This window comes from Haliotis rufescens, unplaced genomic scaffold, assembly GCF_023055435.1.
Source record: "Haliotis rufescens isolate VD_foot unplaced genomic scaffold, xgHalRufe1.0.p SCAF_14, whole genome shotgun sequence".
Lineage (NCBI taxonomy): Eukaryota > Metazoa > Mollusca > Gastropoda > Lepetellida > Haliotidae > Haliotis > Haliotis rufescens.
The window spans coordinates 1,440,888-1,450,014 of record NW_025963824.1 but is presented as its reverse complement, the minus strand read 5'-3'; the positions used below and the strand labels follow the sequence as shown (position 1 = coordinate 1,450,014).

At 47.1% G+C, this 9,127-nt stretch overlaps 1 protein-coding gene across 1 annotated transcript in view; it reads left to right on the top strand.

Annotated features, from left to right (window-relative positions):
* Positions 1 to 209: 209 nt before the first annotated feature.
* The window catches only part of LOC125379322 (non-muscle caldesmon-like), a 32,000-nt gene continuing 23,082 nt past the window's right edge, over positions 210 to 9,127 (top strand). Inside the window, exon 1 of the mRNA XM_048395626.1 lies at positions 210 to 309. The gene's annotated coding sequence lies outside the window, so the exon portion shown is untranslated. The remainder of the gene's footprint in view (positions 310 to 9,127) is intronic.

The window sequence follows — 9,127 nt, the reverse complement described above, 5'->3', positions numbered from 1 at the left end:
CACCCCCACCCCACAACCCCCACACCCCCCACCCCCCACCCCCAACCCCCTACCCACAAGCAAACTCACCTCCTCTAACAGAATATCAAACGGTCGGTTACAAACTCCCTTAAGGCTTTATTGTTCAAACTCAGTGTCTGTGTCGACGTGACGCCCATGATACAATTGTAAACATGTATACACACAGAGTGAGGTTGTCACAGGCTTAATGCCATCGGTATGCGGGTACTTCATGTGTAACGGGATGCGGCTACAGAAGCTCCGCTCACAATACTGGCTTTGTACTGCGGCAGGTTGTGCAGGTCTCAGGTACGTTCGGTGTTCTCTCTTGTGTCCATGTTGCTAACATTGTGTTGTGTCTATGGTGCTAACATTGTGTCCATGGTGTTGACACCGTGTTGTGTCCATGGTGATGACATTGTGTTGTGTCCATGATGCTGACATTGTGATGTGTCCATGGTGATGACATTGTGTTGTGCCCATAGGGCTGATACTCTGTTGTGTCAATGATGCTCACACTGTGTTGTGTCCATGCTGTTGACTTTGTGCTGTGTCCATGGTGTCGACATCGTGTCCATGGTGTTGACACCGTGTTGTGTCCATGGTGTTGACATTGTGTTGTGTCCATGGTGTTGACTTTGTGTTGTGTCCATGGTGTTGACATTGTGTTGTGTCAATGGTGATGACATTGTGTTGTGTCCATGATGTTGACTTTGTGTTGTGTCCATGGTGTTGACATTGTGTTGTGTCAATGGTGATGACATTGTGTTGTGTTCATGCTGTTGACTTTGTGTTGTGTCCATGATGTTGACACTGTGTTGTGTCCATGATGTTGACACTGTGTTGTGTCCATGATGCTGCCACTGTGTTGTGTCCATGGTGCTGACATTGTGTTGTGTCCATGATGCTGCCACTGTGTTGTGTCCATGGTGCTCACACTGTGTTGTGTCCATGATGCTGCCACTGTGTTGTGTCCATGGTGCTGACACTGTGTTGTGTCCATGGTGCTGACACTGTGTTGTGTCCACAGTGTTGACACTGTGTTGTGTCCATGGTGATGGCATTGTGTTGTGCCCATAGTGCTAACACTGTGTTGTGTCCATGGTGCTGACACTGTGGTGTGTCCGTGGTGCTGACACTGTGTTGTGTCCATGGTGATGGCATTGTGTTGTGCCCATAGTGCTAACACTGTGTTGTGCCCATAGTGCTAACACTGTGTTGTGTCCATGGTGCTGACACTGTGTTGTGTCCATGGTGTTGACACTGCGTTGTGTCCATGGTGATGGCTTTGTGTTGTGTCCAAAGTGCTGACACAGTGTTGTGTCCATGGTGCTGACATTGTGTTGTGTCCATGGTGTTGTCATTGTATTGTGTCCATGATGCTGACACTGTGTTCTTTCCATGGTGTTGACACTGTTTTGTGTCCAAGATGATGAGATTGCGTTGTTCCCACTGTTGTGACGTTACATTGTGTCAATGATGCTGATACTGTGTTGTGTCCATGTTTATGACGTTGTATTGTGGACTGACTTTAGCAGACTATGGAAAGAGTTATGTCTCTATTATTAACATGTGAGTTCCGTAAATGTTGTGGAGAGAACGCTTTATGACTGTAGTCATCTCAGTTATCGGTACATAGGAAAAGTCCAAGGTGAAGGTCAGATACTATCAATAACGCGTATGTCCCCCGTTGTAATCGATACCGGCCTGACATCTCCTGCCCATGGAAGAGACGAGTATGCGAATCACATCCTGGGGAATGTTTGCCCAGGCGTCCTGCAACGCCAAAGCCAACTGCTGCAACGTCTGGGGTTGGGTTGATGTCGGCGTGGCCGTCTATCTAATTAAATCCACAGATGCTAAATCGGGTTGAAATCCGGGGAACATCAACGTTGTTGTTGTGTAGACAGGTTCTTGTAATCCGTGTTGTATGCCGTCGAGCGTTGTTCTGCTGCAATACACCGTTGCCGTTGGCTGCAATTGAGAGGAAGTGTGGTAGGATAATTTCGCTGATGTAACTTTGAGCCGTTAGATTGTCCTGGATATGGACCAAACCTGTCTTGCCATGATGAGAGACTGCTGCCCACATCATAACGCTACCCCCACCAAACCTGTCCACTTCCTTTACGCAGTTTTCGGCGTAACGTTCTCCCAGACGTATGTAGACCCCTGCTCTTCCATCCTCTCGATAGAGGAATAAACTTGATTCGTCGCTGAACCAGACATCTCCCCGTCGCAAGTGAGGAGACACCAATGCAGTCGTTGTTGACGATGTTGTCGACTCAATATGGCGCGTCGAGCAAGACGTCTTGCTCGTAGACCTGCTGCTCTTAAGCGGTTTCGTACGGTCTGGTCGGAGATTCCGCGCAGTCGGGGTATTTTGGATGCAGTTGAGTTGGCTGTGGGCGCCCTTTCACGTTGGTGGCGCAGTCGGATGTAGCAGTCTTGGGCGGGAGTAGTTATTCTTGGTCGTCCCGACCTTGACCGATCACGTGTTGACCCATGCTAATGTGATACAGTCTTGTGATGGAGCTGGGCGCTACATTAAACACCCTTGAGCGACCTTTGACGTTGTTTCATTGCACTTCTGTTAATCTTGGCATCTTGTGGAATTTCACTGTTCGATTGACGCAGATACCGGGCAATCACAAAAACTTCACTTTATTGCCATTCATAGTCCTGCTGCAAATGCAGTGGGTGCAGCTCAAGGGCCCTTTTCTTAATGCACTGGGTGCGTTTTTCCGAATCGTACGTGTTTCCCGACTAATGGTTTGCATGTCCCTGTTTTGATCATTTTGATCCGGGGAATTTGTCACTGACACTATAACACATTAAACCTATTCATTTTGCACCTCTCGGTAAGCTAATTTCTTTTTTTTATGGCCAAAAATATCCTTTTTGCGTTTCTTGTTTTGAAGAGTATATATGGGAACAGTAACTTCGTCACACCCATAACATCGGGTACAGGGGGAACTCTTCTTGCGTAAGGTCGATGCTGGGATATAAATGTAAATTATTAACGCTGTGTTCACTCGTAATGAGTTCCACTTGATCGTTCCTAATGTACTTGTTTTACTTCTCTGTTTATTTGTTTATTTGTTTATTGTCGTTTTACACGGGGCTACAAAGTCCATGGTTCAATCTCGTGGTGTAGTGAATAGAACGTCTGCTACAAAGTCCATGGTTCAATCCCGTGGTGTAGTCGATAGAACGTCTGCTACAAAGTCCATGGTTCAATCCCGTGGTGTAGTCGATAGAACGTCTGCTACAAACTCCATGTTTCAATCCCGTGGTGTAGTCGATAGAACGTCTGCTACAAACTCCATGGTTCAATCCCGTGGTGTAGTGGATAGAACGTCTCCTACAAAGTCCATGGTTCAATCCCGTGGTGTAGTGGATAGAACGTCTCCTACAAAGTCCATGGTTCAATCCCTTGGTGTAGTGTATATACCGTCTGCTACAAAGTCCATGGTTCAATCCCGTGGTGCAGTGGATAGAACGTCTGCTACAAAGTCCAGCGTTCAATCCCGCAGTGTAGTGGATAGAACGTCTGCTACAAAGTCCATGGTTCAGTCCCGTGGTGTAGTTGATAGAACGTCTGCTACAAAGTCCAAGGTTCAATCCCGTGGCGGAGTGGATAAAACGTCTGCTACAAAGTCCATGGTTCAATCCCGTGGTGTAGTCGATAGAACGTCTGCTACAAAGTCCATGGTTCAATCCCACGGTGTAGTGGATAGAACGTCTGCTACAAAGTCCATGGTTCAATCCCGTGGTGTAGTCGATAGAACGTCTGCTACAAAGTCCATGGTTAAATCCCGTGGTGTAGTCGATAGAACGTCTGCTACAAAGTCCATGGTTCAATCCCACGGTGTAGTGGATAGAACGTCTGCTACAAAGTCCATGGTTCAATCCCGTGGTGTAGTCGATAGAACGTCTCCTACAAAGTCCATGGTTCAATCCCTTGGTGTAGTGGATAGAACGTCTGCTACAAAGTCCGTGGTTTAATCCCGTGGTGTAGTGGATAGAACGTCTGCTACAAAGTCCATGGTTCAATCCCGTGGTGTAGTCGATAGAACGTCTCCTACAAAGTCCATGGTTCAATCCCACGGTGTAGTGGATAGAACGTCTGCTACAAAGTCCATGGTTCAATCCCACGGAATAGTGGATAGAACGTATGCTTCAAAGTCCATGGTTCAATCCCGTGGTGTAGTGGATAGAACGTCTGCTACAAAGTCCATGGTTCAATCTCGTGGTGTAGTCGATAGAACGTCTGCTACAAAGTCCATGGTTCAATCCCGTGGTGTAGTCGATAGAACGTCTGCAACAACGTCCATGGTTCAATCCCGTGGTGTAGTCGATAGAACGTCTGCTACAAAGTCCATGGTTCAATCCCGTGGTGTAGTCGAAAGAACGTCAGCTACAAAGTCCATGGTTCAATCCCGTGGTGTAGTGGATAGAACATCTGCTACAAAGTCCATGGTTCAATCCCACGGTGTAGTGGATAGAACGTCTGCTACAAAGTCCATGGTTCAATCCCGTGGTGTAGTCGATAGAACGTCTGCTACAAACTCCATGGTTCAATCCCGTGGTGTAGTGGATAGAACGTCTGCTACAAACTCCATGGTTCAATCCCTTGGTGTAGTGGATAGAACGTCTCCTACAAAGTCCATGGTTCAATCCCGTGGTGTAGTTGATAGAACGTCTGCTACAAAGTCCATGGTTCAATCTCGTGGTGTAGTGGATAGAACGTCTGCTACAAACTCCATGGTTCAATCCCGCGGTGTAGTCGATAGAACGTCTGCTACAAAGTCCATGGTTCAATCCCGTGGTGTAGTGGATAGAACGTCTGCTACAAACTCCATGGTTCAATCTCGTGGTGTAGTGGATAGAACGTCTGCTACAAACTCCATGGTTCAATCCCGCGGTGTAGTCGATAGAACGTCTCCTACAAAGTCCATGGTTCAATCCCGTGGTGTAGTGGATAGAACGTCTGCTACAAAGTCCATGGTTCAATCCCTTGGTGTAGTGGATAGAACGTCTCCTACAAAGTCCATGGTTCAATCCCGTGGTGTAGTGGATAGAACGTCTGCTACAAACTCCATGGTTCAATCCCGCGGTGTAGTGGATAGAACGTCTGCTACAAAGTCCATGGTTCAATCCCTTGGAGTAGTCGATAGAACGTCTGCTACAAAGTCCATGGTTCAATCCCTTGGTGTAGTGGATAGAACGTCTGCTACAAAGTCCAGCGTTCAGTCCCGTGGTGTAGTCGATAGAACGTCTGCTACAAACTCCATGGTTCAATCCCGCGGTGTAGTCGATAGAACGTCTGCTACAACGTCCATGGTTCAATCCCGTGGTGTAGTGGATAGAACGTCTGCTACAAAGTCCATGGTTCAATCCCTTTGTGTAGTGGATAGAACGTCTGCTACAAATTCATGGTTCAATCCCACGGTGTAGTGGATAGAACGTCTGCTACAAAGTCCATAGTTCACTCCCTTGGTGTAGTGTATATACCGTCTGCTACAAAGTCCATGGTTCAATCCCTTGGTGTAGTAGATTGAACGTCTACTACAAAGTCCAAGGTTCAATCCCGTGGTGTAGTCGATAGAACGTCTGCTACAACGTCCATGGTTCAATCCCGTGGTGTAGTGGATAGAACGTCTGCTACAAAGTCCATGGTTCAATCCCGCGGTGTAGTGGATAGAACGTCTGCTACAAATTCATGGTTCAATCCCACGGTGTAGTGGATAGAACGTCTGCTACAAAGTCCATAGTTCACTCCCTTGGTGTAGTGTATATACCGTCTGCTACAAAGTCCATGGTTCAATCCCTTGGTGTAGTAGATTGAACGTCTACTACAAAGTCCAAGGTTCAATCCCGTGGTGTAGTCGATAGAACGTCTGCTACAACGTCCATGGTTCAATCCCGTGGTGTAGTGGATAGAACGTCTGCTACAAAGTCCATGGTTCAATCCCGCGGTGTAGTGGATAGAACGTCTGCTACAAATTCATGGTTCAATCCCACGGTGTAGTGGATAGAACGTCTGCTACAAAGTCCATAGTTCACTCCCTTGGTGTAGTGTATATACCGTCTGCTACAAAGTCCATGGTTCAATCCCGTGGTGTAGTTGATAGAACGTCTGCTACAAAGTCCATGGTTCAATCCCACGGTGTAGTGGATAGAACGTCTGCTACAAAGTCCATGGTTCAATCCCTTGGTGTAGTGTATATACCGTCTGCTACAAAGTCCATGGTTCAATCCCTTTGTGTAGTGGATAGAACGTCTGCTACAAAGTCCATGGTTCAATCCCGTGGTGTAGTCGATAGAACGTCTGCTACAAAGTCCATGGTTCAATCCCGTGGTGTAGTGGATAGAACATCTGCTACAAAGTCCATGGTTCAATCCCACGGTGTAGTGGATAGAACGTCTGCTACAAAGTCCATGGTTCAATCCCGTGGTGTAGTCGATAGAACGTCTGCTACAAACTCCATGGTTCAATCCCGTGGTGTAGTGGATAGAACGTCTGCTACAAACTCCATGGTTCAATCCCTTGGTGTAGTGGATAGAACGTCTCCTACAAAGTCCATGGTTCAATCCCGTGGTGTAGTTGATAGAACGTCTGCTACAAAGTCCATGGTTCAATCTCGTGGTGTAGTGGATAGAACGTCTGCTACAAACTCCATGGTTCAATCCCGCGGTGTAGTCGATAGAACGTCTGCTACAAAGTCCATGGTTCAATCCCGTGGTGTAGTGGATAGAACGTCTGCTACAAACTCCATGGTTCAATCTCGTGGTGTAGTGGATAGAACGTCTGCTACAAACTCCATGGTTCAATCCCGCGGTGTAGTCGATAGAACGTCTCCTACAAAGTCCATGGTTCAATCCCGTGGTGTAGTGGATAGAACGTCTGCTACAAAGTCCATGGTTCAATCCCTTGGTGTAGTGGATAGAACGTCTCCTACAAAGTCCATGGTTCAATCCCGTGGTGTAGTGGATAGAACGTCTGCTACAAACTCCATGGTTCAATCCCGCGGTGTAGTGGATAGAACGTCTGCTACAAAGTCCATGGTTCAATCCCTTGGAGTAGTCGATAGAACGTCTGCTACAAAGTCCATGGTTCAATCCCTTGGTGTAGTGGATAGAACGTCTGCTACAAAGTCCAGCGTTCAGTCCCGTGGTGTAGTCGATAGAACGTCTGCTACAAACTCCATGGTTCAATCCCGCGGTGTAGTCGATAGAACGTCTGCTACAACGTCCATGGTTCAATCCCGTGGTGTAGTGGATAGAACGTCTGCTACAAAGTCCATGGTTCAATCCCTTTGTGTAGTGGATAGAACGTCTGCTACAAATTCATGGTTCAATCCCACGGTGTAGTGGATAGAACGTCTGCTACAAAGTCCATAGTTCACTCCCTTGGTGTAGTGTATATACCGTCTGCTACAAAGTCCATGGTTCAATCCCTTGGTGTAGTAGATTGAACGTCTACTACAAAGTCCAAGGTTCAATCCCGTGGTGTAGTCGATAGAACGTCTGCTACAACGTCCATGGTTCAATCCCGTGGTGTAGTGGATAGAACGTCTGCTACAAAGTCCATGGTTCAATCCCGCGGTGTAGTGGATAGAACGTCTGCTACAAATTCATGGTTCAATCCCACGGTGTAGTGGATAGAACGTCTGCTACAAAGTCCATAGTTCACTCCCTTGGTGTAGTGTATATACCGTCTGCTACAAAGTCCATGGTTCAATCCCTTGGTGTAGTAGATTGAACGTCTACTACAAAGTCCAAGGTTCAATCCCGTGGTGTAGTCGATAGAACGTCTGCTACAACGTCCATGGTTCAATCCCGTGGTGTAGTGGATAGAACGTCTGCTACAAAGTCCATGGTTCAATCCCGCGGTGTAGTGGATAGAACGTCTGCTACAAATTCATGGTTCAATCCCACGGTGTAGTGGATAGAACGTCTGCTACAAAGTCCATAGTTCACTCCCTTGGTGTAGTGTATATACCGTCTGCTACAAAGTCCATGGTTCAATCCCGTGGTGTAGTTGATAGAACGTCTGCTACAAAGTCCATGGTTCAATCCCACGGTGTAGTGGATAGAACGTCTGCTACAAAGTCCATGGTTCAATCCCTTGGTGTAGTGTATATACCGTCTGCTACAAAGTCCATGGTTCAATCCCTTTGTGTAGTGGATAGAACGTCTGCTACAAAGTCCATGGTTCAATCCCGTGGTGTAGTCGATAGAACGTCTGCTACAAAGTCCATGGTTCAATCCAGTGGTGTAGTGGATAGAACGTCTGCTACAAAGTCCATGGTTCAGTCCCGTGACGGAGTGGATAGAACGTCTGCTGCAAAGTCCATGGTTCAATCCCGTGGTGTCGTGGATAGAACGTCTGCTACAAAGTCCGTGGTTCAATCCCGCGGTGTAGTGGATAGAACGTCTGCTACAAAGTCCATGGTTCAGTCCCGTGGTGTAATGGATAGAACGTCTGCTACAAAGTCCAAGGTTCAATCCCGTGGCGGAGTGGATAAAACGTCTGCTACAAAGTCCGTGGTTCAATCCCTTGGTGTAGTGGATAGAACGTCTGCTACAAAGTCCATGGTTCAATCCCTTGGTGTAGTGTATATACCGTCTGCTACAAAGTCCATGGTTCAATCCCGTGGTGTAGTGGATTGAACGTCTGCTACAAAGTCCATGGTTCAATCCCTTTGTGTAGTGGATAGAACGTCTGCTACAAAGTCCATGGTTCAATCCCTTGGTGTAGTGGATAGAACGTCTGCTACAAAGTCCAGCGTTCAATCCCGCAGTGTAGTGGATAGAACGTCTGCTACAAAGTCCATGGTTCAGTCCCGTGGTGTAGTTGATAGAACGTCTGCTACAAAGTCCAAGGTTCAATCCCGTGGTGTAGTGGATAGAACGTCTGCTACAAAGTCCATGGTTCAATCCCTTGGTGTAGTGTATATACCGTCTGCTACAAAGTCCATGGTTCAATCCCGTGGTGTAGTGGATTGAACGTCTGCTACAAAGTCCAGCGTTCAATCCCGCAGTGTAGTGTATATACCGTCTGCTACAAAGTCCATGGTTCAGTCCCTTGGTGTAGTTGATAGAACGTCTGCTACAAAGTCCA